Source organism: Pan paniscus, chromosome 13, assembly GCF_029289425.2.
Source record: "Pan paniscus chromosome 13, NHGRI_mPanPan1-v2.0_pri, whole genome shotgun sequence".
Lineage (NCBI taxonomy): Eukaryota > Metazoa > Chordata > Mammalia > Primates > Hominidae > Pan > Pan paniscus.
In genome coordinates, this window is record NC_073262.2 from 92,081,140 (window position 1) to 92,103,543 (window position 22,404).

Sequence of the window (22,404 nt, forward strand, 5' to 3'; positions counted from 1 at the left end):
AACTATAAAGGAATTATGCTCCCTTTGTTTTTCTAACATTAAGTAATAGTAATGCTGATCAGAGAGAAGTGATTCAGTCCTCTGCTTGGCATATTTCCTCTCTTCCATTCATTCACTCTCATGTATTCATTCTGCAAAGATTTTCTAAGCACATTTTATGTTCTAGGCACTGATACTAATCAAGAGAACAAGATGGTTTAGGCAGTTCTCCTGATCTCAGAAAATGCTAATGGAAGAGCCACTGAAAGGTTCCCAACATTCTATCGCAAGCAAGCTATATTGAATAGTTATGATCAAATATTGTAAATCAGGTATCATCTGGTTCTAATGTTCTATTAGTCTGTTATAGTTCTACGTAAATTTTTAGGAGTTTTTTTTTGATAGCCAATTTTATTTTTGGAATCAAAATTAGTAACAAGTCATCTATCAAGGGAAGATACAAGTTATGTTTAACACTCTATATAAAGTAAGCCCTTCGCTGTAGCTAATAGTACACTTTCTTACAGAAAATTTTATGTTATGTGACAGTAGACAATAAGTCTCTATCAGTCAGCACTTCAGCAATATCCAGCATATGATTGATGGCCATAATTCTATAAATTCCTATGACCCTTTCAGCAGCAAAGCTTAAGTTACATTATTGGGAAGCAATGTTCAGACAAAAATACAGAGAAACAATTATAAGATACATTTTATTCATCCTACCAAAAACAATTTTTAATGAAATCATCATAAACAAATGGCAAAAATTTTAGGAGTTTTTTTCTAAGATCTTTTTTACCTTCTTTCTCAGACAATTTATCTGCTCCAGTGACTTTAGAATGCCTGAATCCATGCTGTCAGTGCAATCTTTGGTGTAGAATCACTCCATAAATTTTAGATTGGAATAAAGCAATTTGGTCTTTCAACCATATGTATAATCTGCTGGAAATCTGTAAAGGAGTTGTGACATTATTATTATTTATTCCTATTGTATTCACAAGAGACAAAAAATAAGATTAGTTACAGTTCCTAATTCCCACATCTCATCACATAACATGGTTTCTCTCATTAATTGGATCATTAACGGAAATAAATGCTATTCCAATATAAACCGAAGATCACTGCAATGGACAATGTTAACTTCTTTTGACCTTCTAGCATTAAGGAGTCTGTAGTAAATCTAAACATATCCAAAAACTGGACAGAAGATATTACTGCATCTAGAAGCTACATTCCACCAACATATTTTGTCTTTTGCTAAATTTCATGAAACCTGGAAACACTGTGAAGCATTTTGTGAAAACATATTGGTCAATGGACGCATTGGTTTCTATCATTCTAATGAACAAAATGACTGAGCCCTAGAACAGATTCAAGTTCTTTTTGGCCTCCTAGATCTCTAGGAACTGCCCCAAATCTAGCAAGTCCAACTTAAAATATGATCAAAATAGAGCCGAAGTAGGCCCCCTGAGGCTGCCTGTGTGTTGAACTGTAGACTCACCATCTTAGCAACCTCAGTCCCCTGGAGCTCACCCGCACAAATCACAACAGCATATGCCCAGATGGTTTGGTCCTTCCAGCAAAGATATACATAGTCACAGCAGAACATACCTACATGGTTGATCTGACTTGAAAGTCATGAACAGTGTTTGTAAATACAAAAAGAGGTCAATAAATCTGTCAAGATGATTGAAATCTTTACCAAAATGTCTTTACCAAAAGAGTAAAGGTAAACTTGACTAGGCATACTCCCTAATAGAGAGAAAGTCCCCAAAAGAATGGCACAGAAGACAAGTGAATATCAATGTGAATCATATGAAATATGGTTGTTGCTGCCTAACAAGGCTTATTAGGGTTGAGATGGAGGAAGGAAGGAAATTAGGTTATGAGATAAAGGCAACAAATAGAGAAAAGCTAGGCATAAAAAGTTTGGATTAAGAAGATATCCAAATATAATGGCTGCTGTCAAAGATCATAGGAACATGTGGTACGGACCATGATCACCTATGTTCCAAAGTTGTTAAAAGATATTAGTAATTAGTTCCCAACTGCAATCTTCACTTTACAGTCTCACTAAACACAAGAAAATAAAAGATCAAAAGTAAGGATAGAGGTAGCAAGTACTTAAAAGCCATTTCCCCAATTTATTCAGCAAATTGAGCAATTTATAACACTTAATAAGGCATCCATAATTTATTTCTGGAATTCGCTAAACTTGAATTATTTATGTGTTCTGAGACTGTCACATTGGAGTGAGATGCTAAAAATACTAATAGAAGCTAATTTCTTAAAATAATAAAGTTTTCCTTTTGGTCATCGGGTTTGTTTAGTTCAAATGCAAGTTTATTAAAGTTGGCTTAAAAGGTAAGTCATTAGTCAGGGAAACTTGTGATTTTTAATTTTGAAAGATTTTTTTAAACTACTTATTTTTGAAATGTATCCAAAGCAATAACACTACTATGAAAGTAACAAATGCTCTGAGACCCCAAATTTGGCTGGGTCTTGTAAGATGGCATTTGAGGTTTAGATCTGAAATGTAAGTAGGATGGCAAGATGCATTCTACTCCTGTATTCCACACACAACATCTGACAGATATGTTATATAGGGAATTCAGTTTAATGTTTGAGCTGCACATGCTCTTAGGCTGTATGGTAGTAGGAATTACATAAACCATCTCTGACTCATGGCTAAGTCTCCTCTGATGATGACAAACTTAAAATGAGAAACCACTGCTCTCATAAATAAAATGTTGATTGCTTTGGATCACAAAAATGCAGAACTAGGGTAAACAAAGTAATAGTTGAACAAAATAGCAATCTAGTGTATCAGAAGAGACGATGTGCAAAGTGTAATTACTCTGGATTGTCTTTTACCAATAGAAACTAATAAAAGTGCTTCCTTCTATCCCATCTAATGTATTCAACATACTGTCCTCAGAGGGCATCCACCAGATTTCTCCTTCTATTAGAAGGAAGTCATTCCTTCTAAAAAGATGGATTTATAAAGTCCTTTTAGGTATACTTACATACTGTCTTTTACTTATTTCTGAAATGTAGAAAAAAAAAAGGTTAGAACTTGCTTCAAAAAAGATTACATCAAATTTAGCTCACTCTACATACTAAAATTATTTGATTTTTTGTGGTTGATGTGATTACTTATTGGCCCTTAGTTCTTTCCTTTGGAATGGATGTTTTCCTTACACTAACTGTGCATCTCAATATTATTAAGTTTGACATCATATTGAAATCGTGTTTCTATTAGGGAACTAGTCTATATAAGTTATTAATGTTCGGTTGAGATATTAGTTTGTCCTTTATTAAAACATTTTGCCATGGTAATACATGATAATATTCCTTTATTCTCACTATTTTTAAAAATAAAACAATTTTGAGCAACGTTAATATTGGCATATACAAATGCATTTTTACATTTATGTATAAGTTATAAAATATCTGAGAAGTTTAGATATTGGGCTTAACTCAACTGCTCAAAATTCCACATAAACCTAGGAAGTAAAATTTGGGGATGTGAATAACTGCCAATGCAATCCCTAGAATGAGTACCTTTACAATGTTGTTAATAGATTTTGGACTCAACCAGAGCTGGAAATATGTACAACACTCAGGAACTACTTCCTAAAAGATGTCATACTGACTTTGACCTTATCCTCTATAGAAATAGTTATGCTCTCCTCCACTCCTGATTATCCTAGTCTTTCACAATCATATCAAATGATTATCTGTCCCTTTTCTTTAACTCATAAAATAAAATCAGAGTTTACATGTCCTTACTCCTGGAAGTAAAGAATGTTCCTTTCTTCTTCCTTTAACTTTATAGGACAAATGTACTTCCACATGCCCCTATCTAAAGAAGCAAATCATCTTACTTTATCACCAAGAAAAATGCTTTCCTTCATCCCATTACTCCCAGGCTGTAAAAAGCTTAGTCCCAGCCTTGTAGCAGGGAGGAGGTAGGGAAGATGGGAAAAAATAGAAACAGGGCAAGAATTCATTGCAGTGTTAACAGATGTGATAGGCACAGTAAATCATACTCATCAAATGGCCCAAGGTGCGGGTAACCATTTGAAGGACCATCTATTTTCTAACCTTGCCTAGAAGCCTTGTTAAGGATTTAGTCTAGTGATGAATTATCCAATCACCTGGGCAGACTAAGTATCTACCCTAAAGGTACTACCAGTAGGTAAGAAGAATTAATTTTTGGAATTACCACATTTATCTGGAAGAGAAAAAGTCTGTAGTATCAGTTACATCTATGTTCCCCATATAGTCATATCTTATTGCTTCTGTTTACAGAATAGAACTCTACGCATAAATAAAAGAAAAAAAACTTTACTGTAGGAACAAGTAGTGAAAATAATTTATTTGCCAATTTGCATTTAATTAACAATGTCATTTTAGCATCATATGTGTGCCCCTGCAACTCACAACCTCCCACTTTTTCAAACTTTTTTTTTTAATCTTCAAATCCTTTTTACAGAAAAACACACAAAAAAATTGCTTTCAGCTCTGACTTCATTCTGTATGTCTAAAAGTACTATGATTTTCCAATCTTGGGTCTGGCAATACCGTTGTTTATTCTTTTAAAAAATTAAGTAAAAATGAAAGAAAACTAATAACTAAATTGGATTACACTATGTCCCATTTTGTAGTCACTGGAAAACTTCATATGCAAATAGCTTTTACACAATCTCATTAATTCTTTTTTTAATATGTTTTTCAGCTTAAATACGGACTAGTACTACAGAGACCCATCTTTCTATAGTTTAATTAATATCTCTATTTAAATTGTATGAAACTTCCAGAGAGAATGTGAGTCACTGTCAAAGTAGTATCTGTATAACATCTGATGGTTAATGAGATGGGTTTGTGGTTTGAGGAATGCTGTTTATAACAGGGAGATTTAAAGTTGAGTTCCCCTGGACAACAGTGACTCAACTCTTTCCCAACTTACAAAGAAGCATTAGTTATGAAGTGATAACTGGATCTTTCAATAATTAGGTCTTATTCCTTCATTCTTATAGCTTCTATTAGATCTCCCATTTCTAAATTGCCAGAAGAAATGAACTTGCAAGTGCCTTTACTTTATGCCAAATTTCCCTCAATATTTCCTAGTTACAGTAGCAAAACATAGTAATGTCTGGCTTTTCACAGCATGCAAGACCTTCGCCACAATAGTTTCCAGCTGCCTGCCTGCCTTTACAGCCTTAAAAGACATTCCGTCCACTTAATTTTCATTTCTTCTCAGCCAAAGATGTATGCTCCCCATCTGTTGTAGGCCATTTTATTCCATTCAACTTTATTCATCAGAAGCTAAATGAGGCCTCACCTTGAGCATACCTCCTAATCACACATTCCTATGGCAACCAATTCTGTATAACTGCTTGAGTCCTTTAAGGTCATTATTGTGTATTCTTTCCAAGGGACTATCCTTCTAGGAGAAAAGATAAGTTGTTCTTGGATAATGTTGATTTTAACCTAAAGTAGGTAATATAGTAGGAGAAATAACCACATAATATGAATTGAAGAGTATAAGAAAGATTTTGAAAAAAAAATTAACTTTAGATTCTTCATACAAAGCCTTTTTTAAATTTAAATATGAATAGTCTTGGGAGAGTTGCTATGGACTGAATGTTTGTGTCCCCCAGAAATTTATAGGTTGAAAACCCTAATACCCAATGTGATGGTATTTGGATATGGGGACCTTTGGAAGGGATTAGGTCACGAAAGTTACCTTATAAAGGGATTAGCGCCCATCTAAGAGGAGACACGAGTGAGCCCACTTCCTCTCTCTGCTCTCTAACATATTCTCTGTCTGCAAACCAAGAATAATACTTTCAACAAGAACTTGTCCATACTAGCACCCTCATCTCAGACTTCCATCTTCCAGAACCATGAGAAATAAATGTTTCTTGTTTAGCTATCCAGTCTGTTACAGTAGCCTGAAGTGGGTAAGGCAGCTTAATTCAGCAAAGTAATCACATAATAAAAACAGAGACATAAAACCTCTGTCTCCATGACAGGCTCATAAAGACACAAAGTATGAAAGGCACAATGAAATAGAAAAAAGGTATACAATAAAATGAGGTAAACCTTGCTGAAAGATAATTCTATCTAATTGAAATGTGGTCCTTTCCCAGAGAGTCACTTTTTTGCTCATAGACTATAAATAATGTAAATTAGATTGAACAATAACTAGTTTTGAATTACATACTTTATTTTAATCATTCATTTTAGGTTTGTCTTTTCAATGAGATGGTTTACAGCCAGAATTTGTGTTACTTCCTTAGAGTACAATGCTCATTTTTGAAGCTTCCACAAACCTCCTGGATAAAAAGAGATCAGAGAAAAGTATCTCACTATAAGCACCTAAAAACATTTCAGTCAATAAAATTACTTCTAGATGATGCTATTAGAATAATGGATTTTAAATGAAGGATGAAAGACTGCCAAATGTACCTAAGATTTTAACAATTTCTGTGTCACACTTTATTTTACCATTTTTAACATTGTTTAAAGATTTTTTCATACCTTTCGTGGTCTTTTGGACAAAGATAATGTTTACATTATGAATTAAAATGAAATAGATTTATAGGAAAATGCATAGTATGAATAGAAACTGGAAAAAAATGTTCATCAATTAGTAGTTTACCAAAGCATATCACAATTTGTTGGCCAAATTTTAGTATCTCTTTTTAGGCATATACTTGAAATTCATAACAAAAAATACAAGCTTCAATAAGTTCCATAGGCCTCCCTTTTGGTTTTTATCTTAGAGATACCAGATGAAACTTGAAATTTTTTATAACAACTAAATTTATATTAGTTAGTAATGAAAATATAGCTCACAGTTTACATTTCTAAGTACAATTTGGAGCAAATATATTATAAAAGCCATTCTTAAGAAGCTACTGGTGGCTGGGCATGGTGGCTCACACCTGTAATCCTACTATTTTGGGAAGCTGAGGCGGGTGGGTCACTTGAGGTCAGGAGTTCGAAATCATCCTGGCCAATATGGTGAAACCCCGTCTCTATTAAAAATACAAAAAAAAAATTAGCCAGGTGTGATGGCAGGTACCTGTAATCCCAGCTATTTGGGAGGCTGAGGCAGGCGAATCACTTGAACCCAGGAAGTGGAGGTTGCAGTGAGCTAAGATGGTGCCACTGCACTCCAGCCTAGGCCACATCTCAAAAAAAAAAAAAAAAAAAGAAGAAGCTATTGACTAATTTTGCAATTTTACAAGAAAAATGTAGCTACAGTTTTTGTTTTGTGGGTAATTGTCAATACTATTTACAAAGAATATATGTAAATATGCTATTTACAAAGCATCTACAGGATGGAAATCAGGATATTTGAGTAAGAGTAGAAATCAAGACCCTTTTTTAGAATACAGGAAACTTTATTAGTATTTAGTCCCAATTTCTCACTAGTGTTGGCTTAAGAAATTTATAGATATTTTTCTCAAGGATAAATATGATAGCTGTAAAAGCTAAAGTGTGTGATCTCAGACAAATTACTTAACCTCTCTCATTCACAGTTTGCTTCTAAAATTTTCTTTTCTCAATTCTGTACCCCAAAGAGTACTTGCAGACAATTTTGGAAATCACTGGTATAGTGAAAAGAAATAGGCTTTAAAATGTAATGCCTTCATGAGACTAAAAATACCACCCTCATAAAAGTATAGTTAAGAATAAATGGGCCGGGTGCGGTGGCTCACGCCTGTAATCCCAGCACTTTGGGAGGCCAAGGCGGGTGGATCACGAGGTCAGGAGATTGAAACCATCCTGGCTAACATGGTGAAACCCCGTCTCTACTAAAAATACAAAAAAATTAGCCGGGCGTGGTGGTGGGCGCCTATAGTCCCAGCTACTCGGGAGCCTGGGGTAGGAGAATGGCGTGAACCCGGGAGGCGGAGCTTGCAGTGAGCAGAGCTCGCGCCACTGCACTCCAGCCTGGGTAACAGAGCAAGACTCCATTAAAAAAAAAAAAAAAAAAAAAAGAAAGAATAAATGAGGCCGGGCGCGGTGGCTTATGTCTGTAATCCCAGCACTTTGGGAGGCCGAGGCGGGCAGATCACCCAGATCACCTGAGGTCAGGAGTTTGAGACCAATCTGACCAATATGGTGAAACACCGTCTACTAACATACAAAAATTAGCTGGCCATGGTGGCGGGCACCTGTAGTCCCAGCTACTCAGAGGCTGAGACAGGAGAATTGCTTGAACCCAGGAGATGGAGGTTGCAGTGAGCCAAGATCGTGCCACTGCACTACAGCCTGGGCGACAGAGCAAGACTCCGTCTCAAAAAAAAAAAAAAAAAAAAAAGATAAATGAGATAATTATATAAACGTTTCTAGCATAGAGCCAGATGTGTGCCTCAGATTCATAGTTTCATAGGTTGAAAACCCTAATCCCCAATGTAACAGTATTTGGATATGGGGAACTTTGGAAGGAATTAGGTAATGAGAGTGGAGACTTTATGAAGGGTAAAATTAGTACCCTTCCAAGAGGAGACACTTAGGCCTGATGAAGGCACACAGTAAACAGTAACAGTTCTCTTCTTTTTTAATGCAATTATTCAACAAACCTTTATTGACTAATTGTAAATAACTGGTGCTGGATGCTGGGAATACAAAGGAGCTTGTGGTTTAATGAAGAGACAGACGAATAAACATAAGCAATGTAGTAAGAATATTTTAATACTAGAGACCTATTCCTTCAACTGGTATTATCTGAGCACTGCTGTGAACCAGACATTGCCAACTTTTAAGGTAAGACTTAATCCTAGTAGGAAAGGTCTCCAATTATTGATTCTATTTCTTTAATGAATCCAAGAGGATTAATGTTTTCTCTTTTAATCATGTCAGTTTTGTTGAGTTTTAAGAAAATTTTTCATCTATATTTTCAAATTTATTAGTAAAAATTTATGTATTTCTTTATCATTGTTTTAATGTCTGTACAATCTGTGATGATGTCTCCTTTTTCATTTCAATATTAAACATTTGTGTCTTCTTTCTCTTGTCTTTTATTAATAACACCAAAGATTTATCAAACTTAGTCTTCTATAAAATTAAATTTTGGCTTTTTAAAATTTCTCTTATAAACTTGTTTTCTATTTTATTAATTTCTATTCTTATCCTCATTATGTTCTTCTTTCCACTGTTTTAGTTTAATATTCTGTCCTTTTCCTATCTTATAAAGATGAATTGTTGATTTTTAGCTTTCTTCTATAATAAATTTATTCAAAACTATGAGTTTATCTCTAAACAGGGCTTTATATGCATTCCACAAATTTTAATATGTCATATTTTTATCAGCATTCAGTTCAAAATGTTTTCTAATGTCTGTGGTAATGCTTCTTTTAACCCATGGATTATTCATGATAGAATTACTCAATTTCCAATCACTTAGAAATTTTCTAGTTGACTTTTTTTCATTAATTTCTAGTATAATCCAACTGTGCTCACTGAATACATGCTGATATTCAATCTGATGTTCATCTGCTTTTCTATCTGATAAAATGTGTTGAGCCGGCCAAGCTATGGAAAATGTTTTATGTAAGTTTTCTTCAGTTGCTGAGTGCAGTCTTCCATGTGTAAATACATATTTATATGTTAGATAATGTTTGCTATTGCTCAAATCTTCCATATTCTTCTCTGCTCAATCTATCAGTTACTTAGAAATGTTATGTTAAAGTCTTCCACTTTAATTGTTGTTTTGTCCATTTAGTACTGTCAATGCTTGCTTTATATATTCTGAAGCTATTTCATTTGATACATATAACATGGAAATTATTATATCTTCCTTAAAGATTGAAACTTTTACCATTATTACTTATCTCTCTTTATCACCTTATAATGCTTTTTTGCCTTGTAGTCCAGTTTTTCTGATGTTAATTTCATTATATCAGCTTTCTTCTCGTTGCTGTTTGCATGACATATCTTCTTCAATCCTTTTTCATTCGACCTTTCACTGTGCTTATATTTAACCTCTGAGTAGCAGAGCAAAATATTTATCTTTGCATCCAGTCTTACTATCTTTGTCATTTAATTGGTGTCATTCATCTGCTCACATTTAATGTAATGATTGATCTGAGTTAAATCATCTATACTATTGTTTTCTTTTTCTTGCATTATTTTGGATTGTGTGGTTGCTGTTATCTTTATTCCTCTCTATTCACTAGTTAGTTACACATTCTTTTTACTACTAGAGGTTATTCTATGATTACAATATGCAATCTTAATTTTTTTAAGTCTAATAGTATTTTTACCATTTCTTAGACAATAGAACCATAGAATAATTGAATTCCATAAATTCTCTCTCATACTTTGTGCTGTTTTGTTATATACTTTTAAACCAGCAGCATATAGTTAGCATTGGTTAATACAATCAATATTCATTTGGATACATCCATATGTTTACTCTTATAGCTTTTTATTTCTTTCTGCACTTTTATGCTTTCAATAGGGATTATTTTCCTTCTGTGTGAAGTACTTCATTAGTGGTTCTTGTAGTACAGATCTCCTGAAGATAAATTCTTTCAGTCTTTGTTTATCTTAAAATATTTATTTTACGTTTTTTTTTGTTTTGTTTTTTTGTTTTTTTGAGATGGAATCTTGCTCTGTCACCCAGGCTGGAACGCAGTGGTGTGATCTCAGCTCACTTCAACCTCCACCTCCCAGGTTCAAATGATTCTTCTGCCTCAGCCTCCCAAGTAGATGGGATTACAGGTGCCTGCCACCACACCCAGCTAATTTTAGTATTTTTAGTAGATACAGGAGTTCACCATGTTGGCCAGGCTGGTCTCAAACTCTGACCTCAGATGATCCACCCAGCTCGGCCTCCCAAAGTGCTGGAATTACAGGCGTGAGCCACCGCACCCTGCCTACATTCGTTTTTGAAGGATATATTTTGTAGAATAGAATTTTGTGGCTGATTTATATATTATATATAATACTTTCTAGAACTTTGAGTTATAGTTTCAATGTCTTCTGCCTTCCATTGTTTTTGTTGTTGTTGTTCTGGTTTGGTTTTGGTTGGTTGGTTATCTGTTTGAAACAGGGTCTCACTCTGCTGCCCAGGCTGGAGTGCAGCAGTGTGATCATGGCTCACTGTAGCCTCAATCTCCCTGGCTCAAGAGAGCTTCCTGCCTCAGCCTCTGGAATAGCTAAGACTAGAGACACATGCCACCATGTCTGGCTAATTTTTGTATTTTTTTGTAGAGACAGGGTCCCATTATGTTGCCCAGGCTATTCCCAAACTCCTGGGCTCAAGCAATACTCCTGCCTTGGCCTCTGAAAGTGCTGAAATTACAGGTGTGAGCCACCACACCTGCCCTTCCATAGTTAAAAACTCAACTATCAGATTTATTGTGGCCTATTTGACAGTAATACATCTCTTTACTTGATCTAATTTTATGTTTTTCTTTTTTGTTTGTTGATTGGTTTGGTTTTTTGCTATGGGTTTCAGCAGTTTTATTATTATTTGCCTACATATGTTTTTCTTGATACTTATCCTGCTCTGAGTCCTTTGCACTTCTCCAATATGTGGCTTGAATTCTCTAATTAGTTTAGAAATTGCTCAGCCATTATATTCTCAAACATTGCTTCTGCGCTATTCTCTTTCTTCTTCTGGAACTTCAACTACACATATGTCAGACCTTTGTCTCATATATTTCTTATATTCTTTTCTACATTTGTTTCTTTTATTCTATATAAACACTTCCTTATTCTCTACATGCCAAATTACTTTCTCTTTAGCCATACCAAATATTCCATTAAGCTACCCATTAACTTTTTTCAGTTATTTATTTTGACTTCTAGAATTTTTACAGGATATTTTTTGCAATTGCTAGTTCCTCCTTGATGACTAATTATAGTTATTATAAAGTCCATGTTAACAGAAGTATCTGGATCTCTTGAGAGTGTATTTCTATCATTCTTTTTTTTTTAACTTCGAAGAGTTTATTTTAATTATTAGTTGGTACTGCATTTCTAGAAACTTTGGTGATCCCAAAACAGCACACCAATAGACATGACCGATATGATACTGATAAAATGCATATCTCACTGGTCAAGCAGAAATATTTCCTTTTGCAAATGTTCTGAGGAACAATGATTAAAATTATACAAGGACTGAAAATATAATTTTAATAAAGCAAACATAAACTGCATGTGTAAAGGAGAAACATCAAAGCTGGCAAGAGTCTTTTGGCTTTCTTAAAAATCGTATCCTTATAATTCACTAACTCTCAGAGGATGAAGTATCATTCTAGGAAAACAAAAATGATTGCAGATTGTTTTTCCTATGACGCTTTATGTATCAGAGTAACTTGTAAATTCTGGTCTGCTGTTATTTGGCCATCACTCTTCTTGTCCGAGTCATTCTTTTCTTTTTTTATTTCCAACTTTTATTTTTAAGTACAAGGGTACATGTGCAGGTTTGTTACATAGATAAACGTGTGCCATGGTGGTTTGCTACACAGATCATCCCATTACCTAGATATTAAGCCCAGCATCCATGAACTATTCTTCCTGAGGCTGTCCTTCATTCTCCCTCCTCCCACTCTCTGACAGGCATTAGTGTGTGTTGTTGCCCCCCTTATGTGTCCAGGTGTTCTCATCATTCAGCTGCCACTTATAAGTGAGACCAGAAAGTATTTGGTTTTCTATTACCATGTTAGTTTGCTAAGGATAATGGCTTCCAGCTCCATCCATGTCCCTGCAAATAACATGATCTCATTCCTTTTTATGGCTGAATGGTATTCCATGGCATATATGTACTACATTTTCTTTATCCAGTCAATTATTGATGGACATTTAGGTTGATTCCATGTCTTTGCTATTGTGAATAGTGCTGCAGTGAACATACGGGTGCATGTATCTTTATAATAGAATGATTTGTATCTCATTGGGCATATACCCAGTAATGGGTTGATGAGTCAAATAATATTTCTGCCTCTAGGTCTTTGAGGAATCATGACACTGTCTTCCACAATGGTTTAATTAATTTACACTCTCACCAACAATGTAAAAGCATTCCTTTTTCTCTACAACCTCACCAGCATCTGTTGTCTTTTGACTTTTTAATATTAATAATAGCCATTCTAACTGGGGTTAGGTGGTATCTCACTGTGGTTTTGATTTGCATTTCTCTAATGATCAGTGATGTTGAGCTTTTTTTCATGTTTGTTGGCCCCATGTATGGCTTCTTTTGAGAAGCGTCTGTTCATGACCTTTGTCCACTTTTTAATGGGGCTGTTTTTTCTTGTAAATTTGTTTAAATTCCTTATAGATGCTGGATATTAGACCTTTGTCAGATTAATAGATTGCAAAAAAAAAAAAAAAAATTCCCATTCTGTAGGTTGTCTGTTCATTCTGTTGCTGGTTACTTTTGTTGCACAGAAGCTCTTTATTTTAGTTAGATCCCACATGTCAATTTTTGCTTTTGTTGCAATTGCTTTTGGCATCTTTGTCATGAAATTTTTGCCCGTGTCTATGTCCTGAATGGTATTGCCTAGGTTTCTCATAAGGTTTTTATAGTTTTAGGTTTTTGTTGTTGTCGTTTCAGTTTTTTGTTTGTTTGTTTTTGAGATGGAGTCTCACTCTATCACCAGGCTGGAGTGCAGTGGTGCGATCTTGGCTCACTGCAACCTCCGACTCCCTGGTTCAAGTGATTCTCCTGCCTCAGCCTCCTGAGTAGCTGGGATTACTGGCACGTGCCACCACACCCAGTTAATTTTTGAATTTTTTTTAGTAGAGATGGGGTTTCATCATGTTGGCCTGGATGGTCTCGATCTCCTGACCTTGTGATCAGCCCCCAAAGGGGCCAAGCCACAGGCATGAGCCACCGCGCCTGGCCTATAGTTTTGTGTTTTACATTTCAATCTTTAATCCATCTTGCATTAACTTTTGTATATGGTATAAGGAAGGGGTCCAGTTTCAATTTTTTCATATGGCTAGCCAGTTCTCCCAGCACCATTTATTAAAGAGGGAATCTTTCCCCATTGTTGCTTTTGTCAGGTTTGTTGAGGATCAAATGGTTGCAGGTGTGCAGTCTTATTTATGGATTCTGTATTCTATTCCACTGGTCTATGTGTCCGTTCTTGTAGCAGTACCATGCTCTTTTGGCTATAGTATAGTATAGCATAGTATAGCCTTATAGTATAGTTTGAATTCTGGCAGCATGATGCCTCCAACTTCTTTCTTTTTGCTTAGGATTTTCTTGGCTATTCAGGCTCTTTTTTGGTTCCACATGAATTTTAAAATATTTTTTTCTAATTCTGTTAAGAATGTCAATGGTCGTTTAAAGGGAATAGCACTGAATCTATAAACTGCTTTGGGCAGTATGGCCATTTCCATGATACTGATTCTTCCTATCCATGAGCATGGAATGTTTTTCCATTTGCTTGTGTCATCTCTAATTTCTTTGAGCAGTGGTTTGTAGCTCTCCTTGAAGAGATTTCTCACCACCCTGGTGAGCTGCATTCCTATGTATTGTATTCATTTTGTGGCAGTTGTGAATGGGAGCTCATTCGTGATTTGGTTCTTGGCTTGCCTGTTATTGGTGTACAGGAATGCTAGTGATTTTTGCACATTGATTTTGTATCCTGAGACTTTGGTGAAATTGCTTATCAGCTTAAAAAGCTTTTAGGTTGAGACGTGGGCTTTTCTAAGTATAGGATTATGTCATCTGCAAATGGTGATACTTTGACTTCCTCTCTTCTTATCTGAATACACTTTATTTCTTTCTCTTTATTTCTTGCCTGATTGCCCTGGCCACAACTTCCAATACTATGTTGAATAGGAGTGGTGAGAGAAGGCATCCTTGTCTTGTGCTGATTTTCAAAGGGAATGCTTTAAGCTTTTGCCCATTCAGTATGATATTGGTTGTGGGTTTGTCATATATGGCTCTTGTTGTTTTGAGGTATGTTCCTTCAATATCTAGTTTATAGAGAATTTTTAACATTAAGGGATGTTGAATTTTATTGAAGGCCTTTCTGCATCTATTGAGATAATCATGTAGCTTTTGCCTTTAGTTCTATTTACGTGATAAATCACAATTATTGATTTACGTATGTTGGACCAACCTCACATCCCAGGGATGAAGCCTACTTGATTGTGGTGGATAAGCTTTTTGATGTGCTGCTGAATTCGGTTTGCCAGTAATTTGTTCAAGCAATTATCCTGCCTCAGCCTCCCGAGTAGCTGGGATTACAGGCACGTGCCACCATGCCCAGCTAATTTTTGTATTTTTAATAGAGACAGGGTTTCACCATGTTGGCCAGGATGGTCTCAATCTCCTGACCTCGTGATCCACCCACCTCAGTCTCCCAAAGTGCTGGGATTACAGGCATGAGCCACCATGCCAGGCCCAGCTCTTCTTTTAAAGGACTCACTTGATTAAGTCAGAGCTACCCATAATAATCTCTTTTGTCATTTAAATGTAACATGATCACATGAGTGATATGATTAATTTTGTGTGTCACCTTGACTGAGCTAAGGAATGCCCAGAAAGCTGGTAAAATATTATTTCTGAGTATGTCTGTGAGGGTATTTCTGGAAGAGATTAGCATTTGAATCAGAGATTAAGTAAAGAAGATCTACCCTCACCAATGTGGGTAGCCATCATTTAATCCCAAGAGGGCCTGAATAGAACAGAAAGGCAAAGGAAAAGCAAATTCCCTCTTTTGTCTTGAGCTTAGAAATCCATATTCTCCTGTATTCATACATTAGCGCTCCTGTGTTTCGAGCCTTTGGATCCAGGACTTACATCAGAAGCTGCCCACCTCTACTCCACTCCCAACTTCCTTATTCTCAGGCCTTTGGTCTCAGACCAGAAGTTACACCATTCGCTCCCCTGGTTCTAACAGACCTGCAAACTGAGACTGAATTGCACCACTGGCTTCCCTGTTCTCCAGCTTGCAGTTGGCAGATCATGGGACTTCTCAGCCTTCATAATTGCACGAGCCAATTCCCATAACAAATCTCCTCATCCACATATATCCTATTGGTTCTGTTTCTCTGGAGAACCCTAACTAATAAAAGTAATGTCTCATATTCACAGGTTCTATCCCTACTCGAGAAAATTATACAGGACTCATACATCCAGAGGTACAAATCTTAAAGGCTAGCTAGTATCCTACTTACCACAATCCATGTTGTTGCACGTATGAGTGGTTCAGCATTTATATTGCTGAGTAGTATTCTACTGTATGAATATACTACGATGTGTTTATCCACTCTCCTGTTGAGGGACATTTGGAGACAGAGTACAAATATTGGTTCTGCCATTTACTACCTGTGTGATTTTGGATGAATCATTTAATATCCATATGCCTCAATTCCCTCACCTACAAAATGATAATTGTACCTATTTTATGGGGTATCTATAAGAAGTAAATCAGATAATCCAGTAAAAGTAGCTCCCTGGTACACAGAAAGTTCTTTATAGGCATTAACCATTATTATCAATATTACTGCTAACTGGAAAAATATTAGGATTAATTGAATGAAAATAAATAAACACATTTAAAAAATAGTGACATTAGATATTTATTTTTAATTAAATGCCTTTTTTTTTCTTTTTTTTTTTAGATAGGGTGTGTTGCTCTGTCACCCAGGCTGGAGTGCAGTGGCACAATCTTGGCTCACTGCAACCTCCGCCTCCTGGGTTCAAGTGATTCTCATGCCTCAACCTCCTGAACATCTGGGATTACAGGTGCCAGCTATGACACCCGGCTAATTTTTGTATTTTCAGTAGACACAGGGTTTCGCCATGTTGGTCAGGCTGGCTCAAACTCCTGACCTCAAGTGATCTGCCCACCTCCCCTCACAAAATGCTGGGATTATAGGTGTGAGCCACCGTGCCTGGCCTAATTAAATTACCTTTTAACAAGTTTAGTGTCACAGAACTTGTTTAAGATTATTGCATTCTGCAGACTATTTTGTGTATTGGCCACTGGGGAAGCATGCAAGAAATACAGACCAAACAGAACTAGGTTAAAAATACAAAGGAGAGGTATATAACATAAAACTGTGCTAAATCAAAAATATGACTATTGCACATGATTTATGTCATGCTCACAGTGGAAAATGCATGTGAGACCAGAATGAATATCTTTAACCATGAACCCAATTTGGAATTATAGCACATTTTAGTCAATTATCTCTATTGTCCCAGGGTTCTTCTGACAATGTGTAAAACCCATGTCAAGACTTGGTCAGCATTTGTGATCCTTTAGGAACTTTGTTTTAGGCTAATAAATTAATCTGTTGCATCATTTAAAATCCCCATTTTCTATTTAAAGCAATTAATATGAGTAGGTTAGTTCTTTCTAGAGTCTTTGCAACCACTTCATGGAGTGATTAAAGGAAAATATATAGATAGCACCTATCAGCTATCAAAGCACATTCCCGAACAGCAATTAATTTTCTCATTTCCAAATGCTAAGATTAAATTTTTACTAAGTGAATGACTAATAAAATTTAATAACAGAAATAAAATAAGTTCCAAGTAACAGAAAAATATCATTATCAAACATGTGTTAGAAATTGAGAATTTTAATTTTAATCTCATTTTAGTTTTTATACTATACTTCTGAAAACTTGAAATTGATGCTTTTAAAATATATTTCTTCTACTATTTTATATTTTTGGTAACAGCATATTTCACAAATACATGAAGAAGTGGTAGACTCCATCTTTGGGATAATACCATCACTGGGATAAGACACTACTAAAAGTTGGCTTATGTTTAGAAATGTCTAAGATCATCAAAAAGCATATATTGCTAAAATTGTTAACTGGTTTTAGTGTATTTTTCCTGCCACAAATTAGATTCTTAACATTGTACCCCTCCTTATTCTAAAATCAAGTTCTTCTCCCTGCTAAGCTTCACCAGAAAATGTACTTCTTTGGCTCTTATGAGAAAATTTCTATCTGGAAAAAGTTCTATAACTAAACATGATTGACACAGATCTGACCTCTGGCCATGTAACTAGGAAAATTACTTGAAAATTGTTTAAAACTGACCGACTTATACATTAAAAGCCTCTTGAACATGATGTTATTCAAATACAAAATGCCAAAAAGCAGCGATTAATTTGTTATTAGAGTTTCTAAGGTGTGGGAAATTCAGCAATGATGATGCAAGATAATCTCTTGTCTTAACACTGTTGAGACAAAGTACACACAGAGAAATCATCACAAAAGCACTGAGAGAGATGGAGATGTAATTTATAGGTGCTGAAGAAACTGGAAGGATCACTTCCTATAAACTAAAAGGAAAAAGAAACCTAATTGGCTTGCCTGTTTGAATATTCAAACAGTTGATGAATGAATATGTTGAATATTCATTCAAATATCTATTTAACATGTATTAACTTATACCGTCCGTACTGGCCAAGTTCATTCCAAACAGGACATGCATTTGAAGATTTGTTAGTGGCTGTATCTCAGAAGGTGTTTTAAGCTTATACTAAATTTTCAATAAAATGGTTAATGTTTTTCACTATTTTTAGGCAATTTGCTCCAAGTAAGCATCCAAACTCCATACCTGTAAAGGTTTTTTTTACAAAGTGCTATTAGTTAAAAAGGTAAATGATGTAGGAAGTACATGATAAGAAGAAACTGCAACGTTTTAAAATCCCTTGCCTTGAGCCTGGAGAGCTTAAGAATATGGGGGAGGTGGAGGGAAGTGTTTATATCACTCAAAACATAGCTACAGCTGTTTTGAATCACAGGAGAGATTTTAAAAATGTTCTTAAAACTGAGCTCAGAATACCTAAAGAGAGGTTCCCTACACATTGAAAGGGACATCTACCTTCTTCAAAACATAGTTTTCTAAGTTACTACATTATTTGGCTTTGTTTTAATGTGACCAATTTAATGTTTTAATGGCAAAAGATAAGACTCTTTCTGCCTTTGAAAAATCCAAAATGCTTCATTGTCCCAGCAGCTGTGTATGATTAAGAATGTAAATAGACTCAAGAGGCTGATTCCATCTCCAGGTCCTCTGTTCATGAATCACCTACCCAGAGACATAATTTTAATGGAAATAGAATTTCTTTCTAAAGCAACAAATAAATTAACTTGCAGGAATACTGCAGCAAGACAACTCCTCTTTACTAGCTTTGTTATACTGAACAAAACCAGGCTCCATTTTCTTTGTTTTAAGACATTTTTAACAGTTGACCTGTAGTCAGGAAATGAGAATTTCTCTGTTTTTCATTTTCTGGGAAAATAAAAATATTAAGGTTGCCTTTCCAGTAACAGCAGCTTAAATTCCAGACCTCGCTATGGCAAGTGAAAGACCTTTTACTGAGGATGCAATATTTTTGATAGTGAAAGTAGACTGCATTACTTCAGGCTGTTCAAACCAAGATTGAGTTGACTGGCTCTGCTTACCTGGCCATCCTTGACCTAGATTTGTGTGTTTGATTTACAGATCAAAATGAAATCCTCTCTAATCTGGGGCTGCAAAGAAATTGTGCTGTATTATTTAGCCAATTGTTTAGTGCAAAGGACCCATTTCAAGTAAGTGAAGGACAATCCTAAATGAATACAAAACTTCAGTAAAAATAATAAGTTATCTGAAATCAGAGGCTCTAGCTGGAACTGAAGCTAAAGGCAAATTAATTCAGTCTCACAGACATTACTGTACTGCCCATTAAATATAAACCATAGTGCTTGGCCATACACCCAGTTTTGATTTCTGCCTCTCAGATGGTGTGATGTGGGAAGAAAGTACATACATGGCATTAATATGTAAATAGAGTTGCCATACTACATTAGAATCAGACTCAAAACATTCTGTGACTACTAATTCTTAATACTGGTCTGAAGACCACAGGATATGAATCATAAAAAGGAAAGCAACTCAGAGAATAAAATTCAGTGGCCATGGTGACCATTAATAGTCATGTCTTAGGTTGGAATTTAATAAATATTAAAATAACATAAATTATATGTACTAATTTATCTTTTTACTATCACCCTTACTTTACACCATCTTTCTAAACACTGGCTAAAAGTCATACAGGATACAATCACCATCACTAATATTCTGTTGGTCTCATGTAGAACAGCGGCTGATAGTGATGAAAGGCACTTCATTTAATATGAACACGATCAATTAACCACATTATACTGAGTTATCCAGATATATTTGTGAGTCTGTCAAATTTTTTGATATAATGAACTGAATTATTAATTCAACTGGTCCTCTTGACTTTGGTTGCAGAAACCCAGCCTGAAAACAAAGTAAAATGGAATAGTAGTGTGTCCACAGTCTGATTACAAGTATAATTTTTGTGACTATAGTCATTTACCTGAAAAATGCACCCATTAATTCCCTTATTTGAAGTTTCATTTATAAATTTTTCACTCCATGGCATTTATCCTTCTTTAGAGATATACTTTCTTCTCTTCTGTGAAAATCACTATAGGTTTTTGTTTCAACAGAAAATTACACTCACAAAATGACACAAGATAGATTCTGCTCACAGAATTCTAGAAAAAGCCTGACATTTTATAGATTTTTATAAACTTACTCTTTTTTTTTTTTTTTTTTTAGAGATAGGATCTGGATCTGTTACCCAGAGATGAAATACAGTCACATGATCATAGCTCATTGCAGCCTTGAATTCTTGAGTACAAGCAATTTTTCCAACTCAGCCTCCTGAGTAACTGTGACTACAGGCACCATACACCTCACCCAGCTTAAATCCACTCTTAATGCTAAGGCACATGCCCTAGTCAGTCAGGAATGCAAGTTTCATTGTTCAATTAGCATTTTCTATAGTATTCTGTAAGGAATTAATGAAATAAGAAAATTATCGTTAGTTTGTCATTAATACTTTCTGTGAGAAGTCTTAGAAATGAGATTTAGATTTTTACTTCTAACTGGGAAACAAGATGGAAAAACTTCAATAATTGCATAAATTCAGAATAGAACTACTACTTAATTTCTTAAAAACTATTCACTTAATTCTAAAAATAGAATTATTTTAATGGAAAAATAAAAATACAAGCTTTATAACACCTTTTTATAATACTGAATTTATTTGTGACAAATTAACCAATTATTTTTTAAGTGGCTTTCCTAATGAAATTACTGAAGCTTTGCTGTTTATGTATGAAATCACTCAAGCAGACTTGAAAACCTAAAGAATGTCATAATAGTTTTCCATCCACACCCAAACCACAGTTTGATGGAAACTTTAAAATGGAAAGCAGAGCGCTTAGAATCTGTTTGCTTTATAATTATAATTCAGGCTGAAAAAATAGAGTTCAATGTCATGCAATTAATGGAAGAGAGCAATATGAAAGCTTCTCTCTTAGAAGTATGTTGTATTCTGTACATGAAATACTTTGAGTCACACTTTCAATCAAAAGTAGAGGAATTTAACTTATTTTTATAAGATAAGTTATGAAAAGAGAGAGCTACTGAATCATTTCCATCAGTGATACTAAAAGCTAGATAAAATAACATAGAATTTATTTTTTAACATAACTTTCTACATATACACTTTGAAATTTGTTTTACTTTGAGAGGAAAATATTGCGTAATTAAATTATTTCCATCATATTTAATATATCCTAGAGATATCATTTAGTCATCAAACTTGGCCATTAACAAAAGACAACTTATGCCATGTAATCCCAGAGCTTTCAGAGGCCAAGTTGGGAGGATTGCTCAAGGCCGGGAGTTCAAGACCAGCCTGACCAAGACCCCCATCTCTACAAGAAAATGAAAAAAAATTAGCCGGGCATGGTGGTGCATACCTGCAGTCCTAGCTGCTGGGAAGTCGGAGGCAGGAGGATTGCTTGAGCCCAGGAGTTCAAGGCTGCAATGAGCTATGATCACACCAATTCACACTAGCCTGAGCAACAGAGTGACACCCTGTCTCTTAAAAAAAAAGACCAAATAATTATCAAATAAACACTAATAGAGCATTATAATCACATATCTGCCACATTTTTCAATAATGCTTTGTTTTTTTAATCTAGAAGTTAGATATATGGACTTTAGTGATTTGATATAAAGACAAACTCAAGGCTTGTTTATGTTTACATAACAAAACAAAAATTATGTGAATATATATGCAATTGCCTAAATTTTTAGTGAATTGATGTATTTTATGAATGCAATTAGAAGGTAACTCACTAACATTAAGAATAACTAAATTTTTACAGTACAAATGGTCACATATTATCCTCTTGAAGTAATATGTCAAAGTACTTTAAAATTATAATTATTAACTTTAAATTAAAGAAAATTTTGCATTTATATTTCCAACTGTTTAAGCATGACTAAATCTGGCCTCACCCTTTCTTTCTATTCTCAGCACCGAATTACTCCCTCCATGTGTCTCTAAGAAAACCGTATCAGTGTTTTTTTATGTT

At 35.0% G+C, this 22,404-nt stretch overlaps 1 protein-coding gene across 1 annotated transcript in view; it reads right to left on the bottom strand.

The window, feature by feature from the left end:
* Nucleotides 1-22,404, bottom strand: part of COL5A2 (collagen type V alpha 2 chain) — a 408,468-nt gene that overhangs the window by 355,858 nt on the left and 30,206 nt on the right. The window contains exon 3 of the mRNA XM_063595475.1: nucleotides 782-932. The gene's annotated coding sequence lies outside the window, so the exon portion shown is untranslated. The remainder of the gene's footprint in view (nucleotides 1-781; nucleotides 933-22,404) is intronic.